At 30.9% G+C, this 22,650-nt stretch overlaps 1 long non-coding RNA gene across 1 annotated transcript in view; it reads right to left on the bottom strand.

Annotated features, from left to right (window-relative positions):
- Positions 1 to 12,406: 12,406 nt before the first annotated feature.
- LOC148779101 (uncharacterized) overlaps positions 12,407 to 22,650 on the bottom strand; it is a 57,793-nt gene continuing 47,549 nt past the window's right edge. The window contains exon 2 of the long non-coding RNA XR_016047658.1: positions 12,407 to 12,701. This is a non-coding gene — a long non-coding RNA (uncharacterized LOC148779101). The remainder of the gene's footprint in view (positions 12,702 to 22,650) is intronic.

The following is a 22,650-nucleotide window of genomic DNA, read 5'->3' as shown; positions in this document are numbered from 1 at the left end:
TCTCATTTGATTACCAACTATTATTCTTATTATTTTTGTTTTAATATGAGATCTGATGGCTTCATATGATGGCTAGGACCCAAATTGTTACAAAGGTAGGTAGAAATGGATATGCACCGTAGAGTGTAGAATGACAGGAAAATGGATGTGCAGGTGAGAAAGAGAATGGAGGGAGATAGATGATTTTTTTGTGTGTAGAATGACAGGAGAATGGATGTGTAGGTGAGAAAGAGAATGGCAGGAGATATATGATTTTTTTGTAAGTGGTGGGTAAGGAGAGAAAAAGAATGGCAAGAGATAGATGATTTTTTTTTGGTAAGAGATGAGCATAGTTAGATTACCCGTTAAGTGGAATTAAGAGAAAAAGTAGATGTACATAGATGTACATAGGAGAGAGGGAGTATTTTGGAGAAATCTTATATAATTTAAACAGTTATAGGTGGAGTTAAGAGAGAAAGTAGATGTACATAAGAGAGCTTATAGGTGGAGTTAAAAAAAGAAAGTAGATGTACATAGGAGAGAGGGAGCATCTTGGGGAAATTTTATATAATTTAAACACTTATAGGTTATAAGTGGAGTTGAGAGAGAAAGTAGAAATGGATATGCTCAAGAGGGAAGGAAAATGAGAGGACAATGGATGTGCATAGGAGAGCGAATGGCAGGAGATAGTGGATTTGTTTTAGGCAAGTGACGTGCTTAGATTACCCACACGTAATGGATTTCACAACCATTTTGCTCGTAATAGATTTCACGTATTCCCTTAAAGAGTGTCAACTCTTTACACAGCTTTTTACAATGGCGAACTCTCACACTCTGATGCATTTGGTGAATTGAGTTCGCAGAATTTGATGAGCCAAAAGTATTTTCAGAATTACATGACCTGCTAGAACTACCACCCTCTTTGTTCCTCTTCATAATGCTTGCTGCTACTCTCAAGCTTCTCAAGCAACCCTTCTTTCTCTTCAAACCCTCTATAGAAATGTGAGACTCAACAAGATCTCATCGCATGAAATGTTGCACAAATGGAGAGCGCCCAATGTCTCTCTAAAATTCGTCGATGGTGACCAAACGATCAGAGCCTACTCTTCTCAGCCTGCTTAAAACTCGATCGCCACTTGGGTTATTGATGACGAATTCAGTGCCATTATCCAAGTTTCTTATTCTGCAAACCATATTTTCTCTATCATCATCAACTAAATTTATCTCTTCCAAACCCCTACTCATGAGTGAAGATCTACTCGACGAGAAATTGATTTAAAAATTGGAGCTCATTAGATCTGCCCCACTGTTCTCTTTTAACCTTTCAACGGTTGGTAGTTTGACTACAGTAATTAGAGATATTACGGTAATAAACGTGTCATATAAAATGCGTTAAACATTACGGTAGTTAAAGTACTATATAAAATGTAAACATTACAGTACTTAAAGTACCGTATAAAATGCGCTAAACATTACGGTACTTGAAGTACCGTATAAAATGGGCTAAACATTACGGTACTTAAAATACAGTAATATTTTTCCCGATAATACGACTACCATAAAGGTCATTTTGATAATAAAAAAAAACCAAAAATAAGAAAAAAAAGAAGTGTAGACGAGATTTACGAAAGTTGGGAGTTTTTTTCCAATTAAACTATAATTAAATTATATTTCTGATAATTTTTCAAAAATAAATTAGACCTCGATAATGTTTAAAGAGGTAGACCGGTTCATTCTACCACTAACCCACTGGATCTGATTCCACTTGCCCGACTCAGTGCGGTGAATGAGCAAGCTGGCAAAACTTTCAGCATCATGCAAGTGAGAAAGCCTCACCTTCACTAGGGTTTGCATACACCAAGTTCCTCTCCCATAAAAATTCCGCCTCTCCTAAAGCACTCAACTTCCCCCATCAAACTTCACATTCTCTTGGGTTTAGCATCTTCCAAGGCCTTGGACAAAAACCACCTCCATTGAAAGGCCTCAGTGAGAGTAGAGCGAACATTTAAATAATGTCTAGAATGGTGGTTTCAATATTGGAAATTTTTTTCTTTAAAATATGTTTTCATCTTTAATTATAAAATTTAAAACTTAAAAAAGAATATAGATCGAACAGATCTATGAAAGCTTGAAAATTGACGGTCCAAAAATGCATTACAAGACGAGCTATTTTCAAAACTTGAAATCCATTTTTTTCTCATGTCTATGTATCTGATGTCGAGATAATCAATTTGAGTATATTTGGCCATCAAAACAACATCTTCTAGTGAAATATTTGATGTGCGCTCGAATTTCATTGTTCAGAGCCTCAACTCTATATAAACTTTTTTCATATATATATATATATATATATATATATATATATATATATATATATATATATATATCGAAAATACTACGCAACGCCTATAAACGAAAATGAACAGTGATTTCGCCTATCCCCATCACCGTCTAAAATTCATCACGCGATCACGATTATCCGGTAATGTTTTATTTTTAAGTTTTTTTTCTACTAATCATAATAAACTGAAATTTGGAGCGTATATTTATCAAATATAGGGGAATCTTGGAAAATTATAAAAAAAATATTTTACAAGAAAAAACTTGACCAAAATACCCCCAAAACGTTTATGGGGTATTTTGGTCAATTGTTTTTTCGTTGATAATGTTTTTTATATTTTTATTAGATGAGCCTCAGTAAGATGTACATACCCTCCAAATTTCAGGTCATTCCAATCTGTATAAAAAAATAAAAAATAAAACACTACCAGACAATCGTGACCGCGTGATGAAATTTAGACGGTGATGAGAGTAGGCGAAATCACTCTTCATATTCACCTATAGGCGTTGAAAAGGATTTTCCATATATATATATATATATATATATATATATATATATATATATATATATATATTGGGCAATGATTTCATGCGACGGTTGCATCATAGTATAATGCAACGACACTACTAGAAAATCATATTTGTGGTATTTGTATGACCCAAAATTTTTCACACACACTCTCTTTATCTCAATAATCAATCTCAAAAAAAAAAAGTTCAATTTGAATTCAAGATTTGGTAAAAAAGAGTCCGCTCCAACAACGAATCTAGACCATTCATTTGGTGAATTTTAAGATCTTAGCCTTATTAATTCAAAATCATTTTTATCTTTTTTAACATCATTCATCTAATCATAATAAAGCCATCTAAAAGATTTGGTAAAGAAAAAAATCCTTCTAAGGCCTATATCTAAGTATCTCACCAAAATGGATGGCCTATATTAATTGGGCTAAAAAAATATTTTCTAAGTTATGTATTCAAATTCTTCTTTTTTGTGATTGTTCATTAGAAAGAAAATAGTGTATATTTCAAAACTTAGATCAAACAAATAGCCCTAACATGATTTTTGAAGGTTGTTGCATCATATTACTATACAACTGTAGAATGAAAATCACTGCCCATATATATATATATATATATATATATATATATATATATATATATATATATATATATATAAAGAGAGAGAGAGAGAGAGAGAGAGCAATGATCCAATGCAACAGTTATATCATAGTATAATGCGATGACACTTCTCGAAAAGCATGTTTGTGGTATTTGTATGACCTCAAATATTGCACACACACTCTCTTTATCTCAATAATCAATCCCCTCAAAAAACAATATTCAATTTGAATCCTAGATATAATCAAAATGAGTCCCCTCCAAAAACTAATCTAGACCATTCATTTTGTGACTTTCAAGATCTTAGCATTTATAAACTCAAAATCATTTTTTTGTTTTTTAACATTGTTCATCTAATGATAATAAAGCCATCCAAAAAATTTGGAAATGAAAAATCCTTCTAAAGTCTAGATCTAAACATATCACCAAAATGAACTGTTTATGTTAATTGGGCTAAAAAAATACTTTATAGGTTGTGTTTTTATTTTTTTGTGATTGTTCATTAGAATGAAAAGAGAGTATTTCAAAACTTGGATCAAACAAATAGTCATAAGATAGTTTTTTAATGTTGCATCGTATTATAATACAATATATATATATATATATATATATATATATATATATATATATATATATATATATATATATATAATACTACAAAACACCTATAGGCGAAAATGAATAGTGATTTCGCCTACCCTCATCAATAGCCAAACTTCATCGCAGGGTCACAGTTGTCCGGTAATATTTTAATTTTTTTTTTTTTCCTTATCGAAATGATTTGAAATTTGGAGCGTGTGTACATCTTAGTGAGGCGCACCTAATAAAAATATGAAAAAAATAATTCACAAAGTATAAATTGATCAAAATACTCCTATAACTTTTTGGGGGTATTTTGATCAATTTATATTTTACGAATTATTTTTTTCATCTTTTTATTAGATACACCTCACTAAGATGTACACACGCTCCAATTTTACGTAATTTAGATTTGTAGAGAAAAAAAATGAAAAATTAAAATACTACAAGACAACTGTGACTGTGTGATGAAGTTTTGATGTTGATGAGGGTAAACAAAATTACTCTTCATTTTCGTCAATAGGCGTTGGGAAGAGTTTTCCTACGGGCTGGATCCACATGACTACATATGCTATCCACAAATTGTAAAGCATCCATCTTTAAGAAGGATGCAAGTAGGTGCTCCATCTAAAATATGAAAATTAATGGTCCAAATGTTTTCTTACTACAATTATTATTTTTAGTTTTTAAAATTTACTTATTTTTTCATATTCATCTCCTGTCCTTAAAACTTTAGTCCAAAAATCCATCTCAAAACTGAATAGTATATAGGGTAAACCTTACAACAGCTATCGAGCTATAATGAATAGTATATAGGTAGAATATGAGCCGTCGGATCTTCATCATACGGTTCAGAATACATATTACTATTTTAATTTTAAGATTTTTTTATATAAATCTGATTAAAATGAAAATTTGGGTGTATACATCTAACATTATTGCGCAACATATAAAAATATTTAAAAAAATTATTTTTAATAATTCAAATGACCAAAATGCCCCTATTACTTTTCAAGGGTATTTCGATCATTTTATATTCTTAGAAATATTTTTTATATATTTTTTATTTGTGGACCCTATTTTTTAGTGCACATGTCTGAAATTTATTATGATCCGATTAATAAAAAATAGTTAAAATTAAAATAGTGATATGCATTGTGAACCGTATGATGAAAAATTGACGGTTCCCATTTCACCTATAACACTATTTATTATAGCTGGCCAGCTATTGTTATCTTTTTTCATATATATATATATATATATATATGAAAACACTACGCAACACTAATAGGCGAAAATGAATAGTGATTTCATTTTGTTTTCTAAAAATCAGAATGACTTGAAATTTGAAGTGTGTATTTATAAAAAACAGGGGAATCTTCAAAAATTATATAAAAAAATACTTTACATAAAAAATAATTGACCAAAATACCCTCGAAAGATTTCTAGGGTATTTTGGTCAATTTAGTTTTTTTCAATAATTTGTTTTATATTTTTATTAGATGCGCATCAATAATATGTACATACCCGCCAAATTTCAGGTCATTCCGATTTGTAAGAAAAAATAAAAAATAAAATACTACAAGACAATCGTGACCGCGCGATGAAATTTGGACGGTGATGAAGGTAGGCAAAATCACTATTTATTTTCATCAAAAGAGCCACTCACCGTTTGATCTTAGATTCGACGTCACAAAGTATTTTATTTTTAGTTTTTTTTTATACAGATTTTATGAATATGAAATTAGGTATGTGTCAACTTCTCAAATGGGGTGCACCTATAAAAAATATTAAAAATAAATTTTAAATAAAATATAATGACCAAAATACCCCTTACAAATTTCAGGGGTTATTGGCTCATTTTATTTTATTAAAAATATTTTTTTTATATTTTTCGCTAGTGCAAGTTTACTAGAGGATTGAATGCTCAAAATTTGGTGTCAAAATAGTTTATAGAAAAAACATTTTAAAAAAAATAGTGTAAGAACCTGACATTGTGATTGGGGCAATCTTAGCCCTCCATTCATAATGGCGGGTTGGATAAGGGGAAGGATATAAGTTTTATATTGTATGGGAAGCATAGAAAGCTCGCCCTATATATATATATATATATATATATATATATATATATATATATATATATATATATATAAGTTACCACAAAATGCTACAAAACGCCTATAGGCAAAAATGAAAAGTGATTTCGCTTACCCTCATCACTATCCAAACTTCAACACGGTCATAGGTTTCCCGTAGTACTTCAATTTTCATATTTTTTTTTACTAATCGGAATAATCTGAAATTTGGAACGTATATACACATTAGTAAATCGAACCTAATAAAAATATGAAAAAACTAATTCGTAAAATATAAATTGACTAAAATAACATCGAAGCTCCAAATTTCAAGTAATTTGAATTTGTAAAAAAAAATGAAAATTGAAATACTACTAGGCAATTGTAACCGTGCGATGAAGTTTTGACGATGATGAGGGTAGGTGAAATCACTATTCATTTTTACCTATAGGAGTTGCGTGGTGTTTCCTACATATATATAGGCAAAAATGAACAGTGATTTTGCCGATGCTCATCACCGTCCAAAGTTCATCGCACTATCACAGCTGTTTGGTAGTGTTTCATGTTTTATTTTTTTACAAATCAAAATGATTTGAATTTTGGAGCTTGTGTTCATCAAAAATAGGAGAATCTAATAAAAATATCATAAGAATAAGACGAAAAATATAAATTGAAAAAATATCCCTGGAAATTTACAGGGGTATTTTGGTCAATTTATATTTTACAAAATATTTTTTATATTTTTATTAGATGCGCCTCACTAAGATATATACACGCTCTAAATTTCAGATCATTCCAATTTATAAAAAAAAATAAAAAATGAAACATTATTGGACAATCGTGGTCGTGCAATGAACTTTGGACACTGATGAGCAAGACGAAATCACTGTTCATTTTCGCCTATATATATATATATATATATATATATATATATATATATATATATATATATATATATATATATATATATGAGATAGGATTCTATGCTTCCCCTACATCACAGAAGTTCTATCCTCCCCCTACTATCTAACCGTCCAATTTTGATCAAAAGAGCCACTTACCGTTTGATCTTATAACCGACGTCTCAAGATATTTTCTTTTTTCTTTTTTTAATACAAATTGTATGAATATGAAATTTGGTATGTGCCATCTTCTCATTGGGTTGCACCTATAAAAAATATTAAAAATAAATTTTCAATAAAAAATAATGATCAAAATACCCCTTGAAGCTTTCAGGGGTATTTGGTTATTTTATTGAAGATATTTTTTTATATTTTTTGCTAGTACGAGTTAAATAGAGTATTGAACGCTCAAAATTTGGTGTGAAAATAGTTTATAGGAAAAAATCAAAAATAAAATAGTATAGAGACGTGACATTGTGGTTGGGGCAATCTTAGCCCTCCAGTCAAAATGGAGGGTTGGATAAGGAGAATATAAGTTTTATGTTGTAGAGTTTTATGTTATAGAGAAAGCATAGAAAGCTTGCCCATATATATATATATATTTATATATACTACAAAACGCTTATAGGCGAAAATGAACAGTGATTTTACCTACCATCATCACCATCCAAACTTCATCGGACGGTCACAGTTGTCTAATACTGTTTCAATTTTCATTTTTTTTTTTACTAATCGGAATAAATTGAAATTTGGAACGTGTGTACATCTTAGTAAAGCGCACCTAATAAAAATATGAAAAAAATAATTCGAAAAATATAAATTGACCAAAATAACCCCAAAGTACTAAATTTCATGTAATTTGGATTTGTAGAAAAAAAATGAAAAATGAAATACTACCGAACAATTGTGACCGTACGATGAAGTTTGGAAGATAATGGTGGTAGACAAAATCACTGTTTATTTTCGCCTATAGGCGTTGCGTGGTATTTTCCTATATATATATATATTTATATAGGCGAACATGAACAGTGATTTTGCTTATGCTCATCACCGTCCAAAGTTCATGGCATTATCACAGTTGTCTAGTAGTGTATCATTTTTCAATTTTTTTTTTTACAAATCGAAATGATTTGAAATTTGGAGCTTGTGTTCATCAAAAAAACAAAAATCTAAAAAAAATAGAAATAAAATAATTTTGAAAAATATAAATTGACAAAATACCCCTGAAATTTATAAGGGTATTTTGGCTAATTTATAGTTTACCACATATTTTTCATATTTTTATTAGATGCGCCTCACTAATGCTCCAATATTTAGATCACTCCAATTTATAGAAAAAAATGAAAAATGAAACACTATCGGACATTCGTGACTTGCGATGAACTTTAAACAGTGATGAGCATAGGCAAAATCACTATTCATTTTCGCCTATAGGCGTTGGGAAGACTTATATATATATATATATATATATATATATATATATATATATATATATATATATATATATATATATATATATATATGAGAAAGGTTTCTATGCTTCCCGTACAACATAGAAGTTCTATCCTCCCCCTACTATCCAGCCGTCCAATTTTGATCAAGAGAGCCACTCACCGTTTGATCTTAGATCCGACTTCTCAAGGTATTTTATTTTTAATTTTTTTAATACAAATTGTATGAATATGAAATTTGGTATGTGCTAACTTCTCATTGAGGCGCACTTATAAAAAATATTAAAACTAATTTTTCGATAAAAAATAATGACCAAAATACCCTTTTAAACTTTCAGAGGTATTTGGTCATTTTATTTTATTGAAATTATTATTTTATATTTTTCGCAAGTGCGAGTTTATTAGAGGATTGAGTGCTCAAAATTTGGTGTCAAAATAGTTTACAGAAAAAAAAATTAAAAATAAAATAGTGTAGAGATGTGACATTGCGATTGGGGCAATCTTAACCCTCCACGCAAAATGGAGGGTTGGATAAGGGGAAGTATATAAGTTTTATCTTGTAGAGGAAACATAGGAAGCTTGACCATATATATATATATATATATATATATATATATATATATATATATATATATATATATATATATATATATATATAAGATACTACAAAACGCCTAAAGGGGAAAATGAACAGTGATTTTGTTTTACCCTCATCACCATCCGAACTTCATCGCACGGTCACAGTTGTCCAGTAGTATTTAAATTTTCATATTTTTTTTTACTAATCAAAATAATATGAAATTTGGAACGTGTGTACATCATAGTAAAACGCACTTAATAAAAATATGAAAAAACTAATTTGTAAAATATAAATTGATCAAAATAACCCTGAAGTTCCAAATTTCAAGTAATTTGGATTTGTAGAAAAAAAATAAAACTTGAAATATTACCGGACAATTGTGACATTGCGATGAAATTTGAACAATGATGAGGGTAGTCAAAATCACTATTCAATTTTACCTATTGGAGTTGCATTGTGTTTTTCTAGATATATATTGGCGAAAATGAATAGTGATTTTACCTATGCTCATCACCGTCAAAAGTTCATCGCACTATCACAGTTGTCTGGTAGTATTTCATTTTTTCTTTTTATTTTCAAATTAAAATGATTTGAAATTTGGAGTTTGTGTTCATAAAAAATAAGAGAATCTAATAAAAATATACAAAAATAATAATTTAAAAAATATAAATTGACAAAATACCCCTAAAAGTTTATGAGGGTATTTTGATCAATTTATATTTTACAAAATATTTTTCATATTTTTATTAGATGCGCCTCAGTAAGATATACACACGTTCTAAATTTCAAATCATTCCAATTTATAGAAAAAAAATGAAAAATAAAACACTATTAGACAATCGTGACCGTGCGATAAACTTTGGACAGTAATGAGCATATATGAAATCACTGTTCATTTTCGCCTATAGGCGTTGGGAAGACTTTTCCATATATATATATATATATATATATATATATATATATATATATATATATATATATATATATATATATATATATATGGAAAAAGTTTATATACTTCCTCTACAACATAAAAGTTCTATCCTCCCCCTACTATCCAGCCATCCAATTTTAATCAAGAGAGCCACTCACCATTTGATCTTAGATCCGACGTCTCAAGGTATTTTATTTTTAGTTTTTTTTTAATACAAATTGTATGAATATGAAATTTGGTATGTGCAATCTTCTCATTGCAGTACACCTATAAAAAAATATTAAAAATAATTTTTCAATAAAAAATAATGATCAAAATACCCCTTGAAACTTTCAAGGGTATTTGGTAATCTTATTTTATTGAAAATATTTTTTTATATTTTTAACTAGTGCTAGTTTAATAGAGGATTGAACGCTCAAAATTTGGTGCCAAAATAGTTTATAGAAAACAAATTAAAAATAAAATAGTATAGTGACGTGACATTGTGATTGGGGCAATCTTAACCCTCCATTCAGAATGGAGGGTTGGATAAGGGGAAGTATATAAGTTTTTTCTTGTCGAGGAAGCATAGAAATCTTGTCTATATATATATATATATATATATATATATATATATATATATATATATATATATAAGATACTACAAAACGGCTATAAGCAAAAATGAACATTGATTTTGTCTACCTTATTACCATCTAAACTTCATCGTACGGTCACAGTTGTCCAGTAGTGTTTCAATTTACATATTTTTTTCACTAATCGAAATAATCTGAAATTTGGAACGTGTATATATCTTAGTAAAACGCGCTTAATAAAAATATTGAAAAAATAATTCGTAAAATAGAAATTGACCAAAATAACCCCAAAGCTGCAAATTTCAAGTAATTTAGATTTGTAAAAAAAAAAAAAAAATTGAAATACTGCCGGATAATTGTGACCGTACGCTGAAATTTGGATGATGATGAGGGCAAACGAAATCACTGTTCATTGTCTCTTATAGGCATTACGTGTGTTTTCTTATATATATAGACAAAAAGGAACAATGATTTTGCCTATGCTCATCACCGTTGTCGGACTGTTTCATTTTTCATTTTTTTTATAAATCAAAATAATTTGAAATTTGGAACTTGTATTCATAATATAAAAAATATATATAAAAAAAATAATTCGAAAAATATAAATTGACAAAATACCCCTGAAAATTTACGGGGGTATTTTGGTTAATTTATATTTTACAAAATATCTTTCATATTTTTATTAAATGCGCCTCAATAAGATATACACATGCTCCAAATTTCAAATCATTCCAAGTTACAGAAAAAAAACTGAAAAATGGCACAATATTGAACAATCGTGACCATACGATAAACTTTAGACGGTTATGAGCATAGGCGAAGTCATTGTTCATTTTCGCCTATAGGCGTTGGGAAGATATATATATATATATATATATATATATATATATATATATATATATATATATATATATATATATATATATATATATATATATATATATATGAAAAATGTTTTTATGCTTCCCCTACAACATAGAAGTTCTATCCTCCCCCTATTATCCAGCCGTCCAATCTTGATCAAGAGAACCACTCACCGTATGATCATAGATCCAATGTCTCAAGGTATTTTTGTTTTTATTTTTTTTAATACAAATTGTGTAAATATGAAATTTAATATGTTCCATCTTCTCATTGGGGAGCACCTATAAAAAGTACTAAATATAATTTTTTGAATAAAAAATAATGATAAAAAAACCCCTTGAAAATTTCAAGGGTATTTGGTCATTTTATTTTATTGAAAATATTTTTTTTTATATTTTTTGTTAGTGCGATTTTAATAGAGGAATGGACGTCTAAAATTTGGTGTCAAAATAGTTCATAGAAAGACTTTTAAAAGTAAAACAGTGTAGAGACGTGACATTGTAATTGAGGCAATCTTAACCCTCCATTCAGAATGGATGGTTGGATAAAGGGAAGGATAGAACATCTATGCTGTAGGAGAAGCATAGAAAGCTTGCCCCACACACACACACACACACACACACACACATATATATATATATATATATATATATATATATATATATATATATATATTTCTTCTCTATTATTTACTCGTAGAGTATTATTACTAAAACTACCAGAAGTTGTTCTATTCGATAGTGTTCTAAACAAATTTGCCATTTTATCTTAGTGTTCTTTCCTTGAGTCAATCGGAAATAGTCCCTACACCTTATGGCCTTCCAGGCTCGCGGTGGTCTTTGGGTCACAGCGACTTTAGGTATGTTAATCAGATAAATGTACAAATTAGTTCAGTTTTCTACTGAATAAACTCGGCTCCGATACCATAAATAGTGGAAGCATAAACATAAATAAGAAAGAGTAACATTCATAAAAATATTCATAAAAAAGAAAGAGCAACATCCATAAGAGTAACATTCATATATAATAACCATGAACAGAAGTATAAAACCAGAACAGAGATAGGCACTTACATAAAGCTCGAAGTAGAGGTAAGAGGCAGAAAACAAAAAAAAAGCTCAAAATAGGGGTGAGAGGCAAAAAACAAACTTGAAGTACTCCTAGTAAGTACTCAGGCTTACAACAATCACTCAGAAATTATAATCACTCAAACTTACAACAATCACTCAGAATACTAAAACCCTAACTATGATATTCAGAAGGAAATCCCGAGGTGTCTTCCTTCTGAGGCAAGATCCTCCTTTTATAAAATAGAATGCATGTATTAGTGTATACATACATATTATATATGCACTTATCCACGCGTAAGGGTACATGTGCATGCGCATATTAGTGTATATATACATCGATAATTGCATATAACAGATAGCAAGTAACTGTATACATATACGCAAAAAAATATGCATATACATATCGTAAATATACACACATCAATCCATACACACCACGCATGTATAATATACATATCTGTGAGTGTCAGTGTTAGTGTTTGTGTGAGTGTGAGTGTGAGTGTGAGTAGTGAGTGTGTCTGTGGGAGTGGGAGTGTGTGTGAGTGTGAGTGTGAGTTGTGAGTGTGTCTGTGTGAGGGTGAGTGTGATTGTGACTGGGAGTGGGAGTGTGAGTGTGTGTGAGTGTGTGAGTGTATGTGACAGTGTGTGTGTGTGTGTGTATGTGAGTGTGTGAGTGTGCCAACGAGTGTGAGTGTGTGAATGTGTGAGTGTCAGTCTGTGTGAGTGAGTGTTAGTGTGAGTGTTAGTGTGAGTATGAGTGTGTGTGTGTGTATGAGTGTGAGTATGAGTGTGAGTGTGAATATGTGTGTGTGTGAGAGAGTGTGGGTAGGAGTACGATTGTACGTTAGTGTGAGTGTGTGTGTAGTATATAAATCAATGTACATTTATACTAATAACTGTATATACTGATAAATAGTGTATATATCGTCATATATATCAATGTAAATAGAAATGAATATATTAATGCACTGTATGTATACAGTTATGCACTTTACACATACACATATATTAGTATATACACAACATATATATACAGACATCACACACACACATAATAATTATATATACAGCAGATAACTAATGTATTGTATGGTTATATGCATCAGAAAATATAAATACACTGAAAACAATGGTATATATTGCTATACATCAATACGTACACAAATTGAGCTAATAAATGTGTATTTCATCGATAATAAGTATATACATAGTCTTATACATTAGTGTATATATAAACCCTTTATATATATGCATATTAGTGTATGTATATACATTTCAATATACATATACACTACTAGCTTTATAAACTGATAATAAGTGTCTATATGGTCATACACATCAATGTATATAGAAATTTATGTATGCACTATCAATGCATAAAGGTGCATGTGCAAGCGCATATCAGTGTGAGTGTGTATGTATGTGTGTGAGTGTGAGTGTGAGTGTGAGTGTGAGTGCAAGTGTAAGTGTAAGTGCGTATATATGTGTGTAGTATATAAATCAGTGTATATATACATTAATAAATGTATAAACTGATAATAAGTGTATATATAATCATGTACATCAATGTATATAGAAATGCATATAATAATGCACTGAAAATATACAGTTGTACACTTTACACATACACACAAATCCGTATATATACATCGTATATATACAGACATCACACACACACATATATATAGTTCATAACAATTTATTGTATGGTTATATGCGAGTGCGAGTGCGAGTGTGAGTGTATGTGAGTGCATGTGTGTGTGTGAGTGTGCGTGTGAGTGTGAGTGCGTGTGCGTGAATGTGAGTGTGAGTGCGTGTTCATAAGTGTGAGTGTGAGTGCGTGTGTGTAGTATATAAATCAATGTACATATATGTTAATAAATGTATAAACTGATAATAAGTTTATATACAATCATATACATCAATATATATAGACATGTATATATTAATGCACTGTACATAAACAATTATGCACTTTACACATACACATAAATCCGTACATACACATCGTATATATACAAACGTCACACACACACATGCACATATCAATGTATTTTTACACATTAGTAACTGTATATATATTGAATAACTAATGTATTGTATGGCTATATGCATCAGTATATAAATATATACACTCTGAAAACAATGATATATATTATTATACATCAATACATACGCAAATTGAGCTAATAACGGCATATATCGCTGATAATAAGTATATACATGGTCATATACCTAAGTGTGAGTGTGAGTATGTGTGTGTGTGTTTGGTGTGCATATGTGTGTGTGTTAAGAAAAAGCCACAAGTAAACCATCAGAAAATTCACACCATATTTGCATGAAAGAAGTAAGAGCAGTAGTACTATACTAGAGAAGAAAGAACCATTAAGCAAATCAAGCTAGCAAGATGAACATATCAAATATCGAATAACGTAAGGAGATCCGCCTTAATGATAAGTTGCATCAGACTTGTTAATTTACAAGAAAACTCAATGAAGATGAAGCTCATCAATAATAATAAAAACAAGTACAAATAAGATAAAAATTATCACAATTGCGTATTTAGCATACCCAATTCATCAAGAGAAAAAACCCATTCTTATGTTTAACTCTATACAAAGTAATATGGAATTTCGCCGAGGCATATCAGATTAGAGGTGAGTATGAGTGTGAGTGTGAGCGTGAGCGTGAGTATGAGTGTGAGTGTGAGTGTGAGCGTGAGCATGAGTGTGTATGTGAGTGCGAGGAGTGTGTGAGTGCGAGTGCGAGTGCGAGTGTGAGTGTGTGTGAGTGCGAGTGTGTGTGTCAATGTATGAGTGTGAGTGTGAGTGTGAGTGTGAGTGTGAGTGTGAGTGTGAGTGTGAGTGTGAGTATGAGAGCGTGTTTGTGTAATATATAAATCAACGTACGTATACGTTAATGAAGGTATAAACTGATAATAAGTGTATAGATGATCATATACATCAATGTATATAGGAATGTATATACTAATGCATTTATATATATAGTTATGCACTTTATACATACACAAAAATCTGTATATACACATCGTATATATATAGACATCACACACACACACACATATCAATGTATTTTTACTCCCTAGAAATTGTATATATAACAAATAAGTAATGTATTATATAGTTATATACATCAGTATATATATATACTTTGAAAACAATGGTACGTTTTGCTATACATCAATGCATATACAAATTGAGCTAATAACTGTATACATCACTGATAATAAGTATACACATGGTCTAATACATTAGTGTAAATATAAACCCTTTATACATATGCATATAAGTGTATGTATATACATTTCAATATACACATACACTAATAACTGTATAAACTGATAATAAGTATCTATATGGTCATACATATCAGTGTATATAGAAATGTATATATGCACTATCAATACGTAAGGGTGCATGTACGTACGATATCAGTGTGAGTGAGTGTGTGTACGTATGTGTGAGTGTGAGTTTAAGTGTGAGTGTGAGTGTGAGTGTGAGTATGAATGCATGTGTGTGTGTATAGTATATAAATCAGTGTACATTATACATTAATAAATGTATAAACTGATAATAAGTATATATATCAATGTATATAGAAATGTATCTAGTAATGTATTGAAAATTTATCGTTATGCACTTTACACATACACACAAATACATGTATACACATCGTATTTATACAGACATCACATACACACACATATGAATGTATTTTTACACACTAGTAACTGTATATATAGCTAATAACTAAAGTGTTGTATGGTTATATGCATCAGTATATATATATACTCTGAAAACAATGGTATGTACTGCTATACATCAATACATACACAAATTGAACTAATAACTGTATATATCACTGATAATAGGTATACACATGGTCTTATACAGAAGCATATATACAAACCCATTCTTATACATTAGTGGGAGTGTGAGTGTGAGTGTGTGTGTGTGTGCAGGCTGTGTATCTTAAGAAAAAGTAAATACAATTGCAAAGCACAAGTAAAGCTCCAAAAAATTCACTCCATAGTTGAATGAAAGAAGCAAGAGATTGTGTGTGTTAAGAAAACATTACTTAATAAAATTGCAAACCACAAGTAAAGCTCTATAAAATTCATTTCGTATTTGCATGAAAGAAGAAAGAGCAATACCATACTAGAGAAGAAAAAACCATTAAGGAAATCATGCGTGCAAGATCAAGATCAAGATCTTAAATATCGAATAACGTAAAGAGATCTGTCTTGATGATAAGTTGCTTTCATGCTTGTTAATTTACAAGAAAACTTGATGAAGATGAAGCTCATCAATATTAATAAAAACAAGTACAAACAAGAAAAAAAATTTACATGGACTATCGCAATTGGGAGAAAAGAAATTGTATATATCACTGGTAATAGGTATATATACATGGTCTTATAAGGTAGTATATATACAGACCCATACTTATATATTTTTGCGAGTGCGAGTGTGAGTGTGTATATCAGTGTATATATACATTGATAACTATATATAATTGATAGCAAGCAATTGTATACATAAACGCATAAACATATAAGTATATACATATCTTATATATACACACATCAGTCCATACACAACACGCATATGTGTAGCATATATCTGTGAGTGCGAGTGTAAGTTGTGAGTATGAGTGTGTGTGTGTGAGTGTGTGTATGTGTGAGTCTGTGTGAGTGTGTGTTAGTGTGTATGAGTGTGAGTGTGTGTAAGTGTGAAAGTGTGTGTGTGTGTGTGTGAGTGCGAGTGTGAGTGTGAGTGAGTGCGAGTGTGAGTGTGAGTGTGTGAGTATGTGTGAGCATGTGTGAGTGTGTGTGAGTGAGTGTGTGTGAGTGTGAGTGAGTGTGAGTGTGAGTGTGAGTGTGAGTGTGAGTGTGAGTGTGAGTGTGAGTGTGAGTGTGAGTGTGAGCGTGAGCGTGAGCGTGAGCGTGTGTATGTGAGTGTGAGTGTGAGTGTGAGAGTGTGAGTTTGTGAGTGTGCGTGTGAATGTGAGTGTGTGAGTGTGAGTGTGGGCGAGTGTGAGTTGTGAGTGTGAGTGTGTGTGTATGTGTGCGCGTGAGTGTGTGAATGTGTGAGTGCAAGTGTGTGTGAGACTCTGATAGTGAATGTGATCGTGACTGTGCCTGTGTGTGAGTGAGTGTGTGTGTGAGTGTGTGTGTGTGTGTGAGTGTGTGTGCGCGTGTGAGTGTGTGTGTGAGTGTGAGTGAGTGAGTGTGTATGCGCGTGTGAGTGTGTGTGTGTGTGTGAGTGTGTGTGTGTGTGTGCGCGTGTGTGTTAAGAAAAAGTTACTTAATGAAATGGGAAACAACAAGTAAAGCTCCAAAAAATTCACTCCATATTTGCATAAAGGAAGCAAGAGTGTGTGTCTTAAGAAAAGTTACATAATAAAATTGCAAACCACAAGTAAAGCTCCAGAAAATTTACTTCTTATTTACATGAAAGAAGAAGTACTATATTAAAAAAGAAAGAACCATTAAGCAAACCAAGTTTTCAAGATCAAGATCGCAAAAACAGGCATAAACATATTAGTATATACATATCGTATATATACACACATCAATCCATACCCAACATGCATATATGTGTAATATATATATCTGAGTGTGAATGTGTGTGAGTGTGAGTGAGTGTGAGTGTGAGTGTGAATGTGAGTGTGAGTGTGAGTGAGTGTGAGTGTGAGTGTGAGTGAGTGTGAGTGTGAGTGTGAGTGTGAGTGTCAGTGTGAGTGTCAGTGTCAGTGTCAGTGTCAGTGTCAGTATGACTGTGACTGTGACTGTGAGTGCAAGTGTCAGTGTCAGTGTCAGTGTCAGTGTCAGTGTCAGTGTCAGTGTCAGTGTCAGTGTGTATGTGAGTGACTGTGTGTGCGTGTGTATGTGAGTGAGTGTGTGAGTGTAAGTGTAAGGGAGAGTGTGAGTGTAAGTGTGTGTGTAGCATATAAATCAGTATACATATACGTTAATAACAGTATAAACTGATAAGTAATGTATATATCGTCATATATGTCAATGTATATAGAAATGTATATGTTGATGCATTATATATATACAGTTATGCACTTTACACATACACATACACACATATCAGTATATTCACATCGTATATATACAGACATCACACATACATATCAATGTATTTTTTACAAACTAATAACTGTATATAAAGCAAATAGCTAATGTTTTGTTTGGTTATATGCATCAGTATAAATATATATACATTGAACATAATGGTATATATTGTTATAAATCAATACGTAGACAAATTGAGCTCAATACTATATATATCACTGATAATAAGTACATACATGAGTCTTATACATTAGTATATATATAAACCTTTATAGATATGCATATGAGTGTGCGTATATACATTTCAGTGTACATATACACTAATAACTGTATAAGCTGAAAATAAGTGTCTATAAGGTCATTTATATCAGTGTATATAGAAATGTATATATGCACTGTCAATGCGTAAGGGTGCATGTGTGTGCGCATATCAGTGTGTATATGACTGATAGCAAGTTTATACATACACGCATAAACATATCAATATATACATATCGGAAATAAATCGTTTTTATTTTGAAAATCGGATGAAAAAATTGGATAAAAAATACGAATTGGTAAAAATACTTCATATAAAGATATCGCTAATATATCGAATTAAGCTAAAAAAATCAGAGTAAACAAATCGGATAAATTTATCATATTAGAAATTTTGAAATTCTAAAAAATAAAATTTTTGTCAAAGCCATCAATTACTAATTCATCTATAAAAACTTTACTAGAATAATATAATTAAGTCAATTAATTTAGATGTCTTGTGACTCTCATCGAATATTAAATATATAGATACTTAATATATACCAAAAAAAGTACCATATAAATCTACCCATTAAATACTTTAAGAAACATCACACATACTTATTACATACAAAAACAAATAAATATACTATAAATTTATTTATTAAATACTTAAACATAACTCCTACTTAGCAGGTACCAAAAAATAAATACACGATTTTTGTTTTGTCACGACAGTTATTTAATTATGGTATGGTGTCTATGGTCACTCCATAACTATGATTAAAGTTTTATAAATTTCTTTAGTTGAAAGAAGTTCATATAAATTTGGGATTTAGATCTATGTTTACTGTGTAAAGAGAAGAAGAAGAACGACGAAGGAAAGGAAGAGAAGAAAATAAGGCTCGGCTCATAGCCATTAGGGTTTATAGCAAGAAGAAGGAAGAAGAAAATAGTTTTCACAAACCCTAATGGAAGGGGCCGCCCTAAGTGATTTTTAGAGAGAGAAAAGAAAGAACCCTAATGGAAGAGGCCTTAACTGATTTTTAAAGAGAGAAAATGAAGATGGGATGCTGATTTAGGAAGATGAAAAGCTGATTTGGAATAGTTTGAAAAGGGTTTTTCTCTCTGATTTGGGATAGTTTGAAGAGGGCTTTTCATTTTCTTGAGGAAACAGAGCTGAAGGATTAAGTTTGGGGAACTAATCCTATAGGTACAATTGCTTGCTCCGGTAAGTTTACAGTTTACACAATCAACAATAAAATATTAATTACTTGATCCTGTAATCACACTCTTTGCTTCTTATTTATCAGTAAAAAATTTGCTTTGAGCTTTAATTTGTGCCATTAACAGTATTTTCATAAAACTAAATATTAATACACTGTATATATACAGTTATGTACTTTACACATACACAGACATCACACACATCAATGTATTTTTCACACACTAGTAATTGTATAAAAAGCCGATAACTAATGTATTCTATGCTTATATACATCAATACATAAACATATAGAGCTGATAACTGTATATATCACTGATAATAAGTATATACATGGCCTTATTACATTAGTGTATATATAAACCCATTCCTATACATTAGTGTGAGTGTGTGTGTGAGAGTGAGTGTGTGAGTGTGTGTGTGAGAGTGAGTGTGTGTGTGTGTGTGTGTGTGTGTGGTGCATGTGTGCGGGTAAAGAAAAAGTTCTGTAATAAAATTGCAAAAACACAAGTAAAGCTCCAAAAAATTAACTCCATATTTGTATGAAAGAAGCAAGACTGTGTGTGTGTTAAGATAAAGTTTCTTAATAAAATTGCAAGCCACAAGTAAAGCTCTAGAAAATTCACACTATATTTGCATGAAAGAAGCAAGAGCAATACTATAATAGAGAAGAAAGAACCATCAAGCAAATCAAGCTTGCAATATCAAGATCTCAAATATCGAATAACGTAAAGAGATCCGCCTCTATGATAAGTTGCTTTCGTGCTTGTTGATTTACAAGAAAACTCAATGAAGATGAAGCCCATCAATAATAATAAAAAACAAGTACAAATAAGATAAAAAATTTACATGGACTATCACAATAGGGTATTCAACATACCCAATTCATCAAGAGAAGAAACCCATTCTTATGCCTAATTCTATACAAAGTAATAAGGAATTTCGCAATTGCATATTTGATTACAAGCAATAGTATATATATTTGTGAGTGTGAGTGTGAGTGTGAGTGTGTAACTGTCAATGTCAGTGTGAGTGCAAGTGAGAGTGAGAGTGCTGGTGCGAGTGCGAGTGTGAGTGTAAGTGTGAGTGTGTGTGTGTATATGAGTGAGTGAGTGTGAGTGTGAGTGTGAGTGTGAGTGTGAGTGTGAGTGTGAGGGTGAGGGTGAGGGTGAGAGTGAGTGTGACAGTGAGTCTGTGTAGTATATAAATCAGTGTACATATACGTTAATAAAGGTATATAGAAATAATAAGTGTATATATGGTCATATACATCATCGTATATATTAATGTATTGTATATATATAGTTATGCACTTTACACATACACACAAATCCGTATATACACATCATATAAATACAGACATCACACACACATAGCAATGTATTTTTACATACTAATAATTGTATATATAGCTTATATCTAATGTATTATATGGTTATATGCATCAGTATTTATATATATACTCTGAAAAGAATGGTATCTATTGATATACATCAATACGTACACAAATTGAGCTAATAATTATATATATCACTAATAATAAGTACACATATGGTCTTATATATTAGTATATATATATAAACCCAATACAGATATGCACATGAGTGAGTATATACATATCAATGTACATAAACACCAATAACTGTATAAACTGATAAGAAGTGTCCATAAGGTCATACATATCAGTGTCTATAAGAATGTACGTATGCCCTATCAATGCGTAAGGGTGCATGTGTAGGCGCATATCAGTGTTTATATAACTGATAGGAAGTTTATACATACACGCAAAAACATATCAGTATATACATATCGTAACTATATATATATATATATATATGTATATATATATATATGTAAAGTGCTAATAAATGTCTATATGGTCATATATATCAGTATATATTATGCATGTATTAGTGCAAACATATACCATACATACGCACTTATCAATGCGTAAGGGTACGTGTGCGTGCAGGTATCATTATATACATACATTGATAGTTGTATATAACTGATAGCAAACAACTGTATATATACGTGCATAAACATATCATAGTATATATACACACATCAGTCCATACACAACATGTGTATAAGTGTACTATATATCTGAGTGTGAATGTGAGCATGAGCGTGAATGTGTGAGAGTGAGCGTGTGTGAGTGTATGAGTATGTGTGTGTGAGTGTGTGTGAGTGTGAGTGTGTGTGTGTGTTCGTGTGAGTGTGAGTGTATGTGAGTGTGAGTGTGTATGTGTGTATCTGAGTGTGAGAGTGAGTGTGAGTGTGAGTGTGAGTGTGAGAGTGAGACTGAGTGTGAGTGTGAATGTGAATGTGAGTGTGAGTGTGTGTTAAGAAAGAGTTACTTAATACAATTGCAAACCACAAATAATACTCTAGAAAATTCACTCCATATTTGCATGAAAGAAGAAAGAGTGTGTGTGTGTTAAGAAAAAGTTACTTAATGAAGCGTGTGTGTGTGTTAAGAGAGTGTGTGTATTAAGAAAAATTTACTTAATAAAATTGCAAACCACAAGTAAAGTTTCAGAAAATTCACTCCATTTTTTGCATGAAAGAAGCAAGATAAGTACTATACTAGAGAAGAAAGAACCATTAATCA

Source organism: Amborella trichopoda, chromosome 13 (assembly GCF_054954075.1).
Source record: "Amborella trichopoda isolate Santa Cruz 75 chromosome 13, AtrichopodaSantaCruz75HAP2 v2.0, whole genome shotgun sequence".
In the NCBI taxonomy this organism is placed as follows: Eukaryota; Viridiplantae; Streptophyta; class Magnoliopsida; order Amborellales; family Amborellaceae; genus Amborella; species Amborella trichopoda.
The sequence above is the reverse complement of the archived record's forward strand: the minus strand, read 5'-3'. Positions and strand labels throughout refer to the sequence as shown.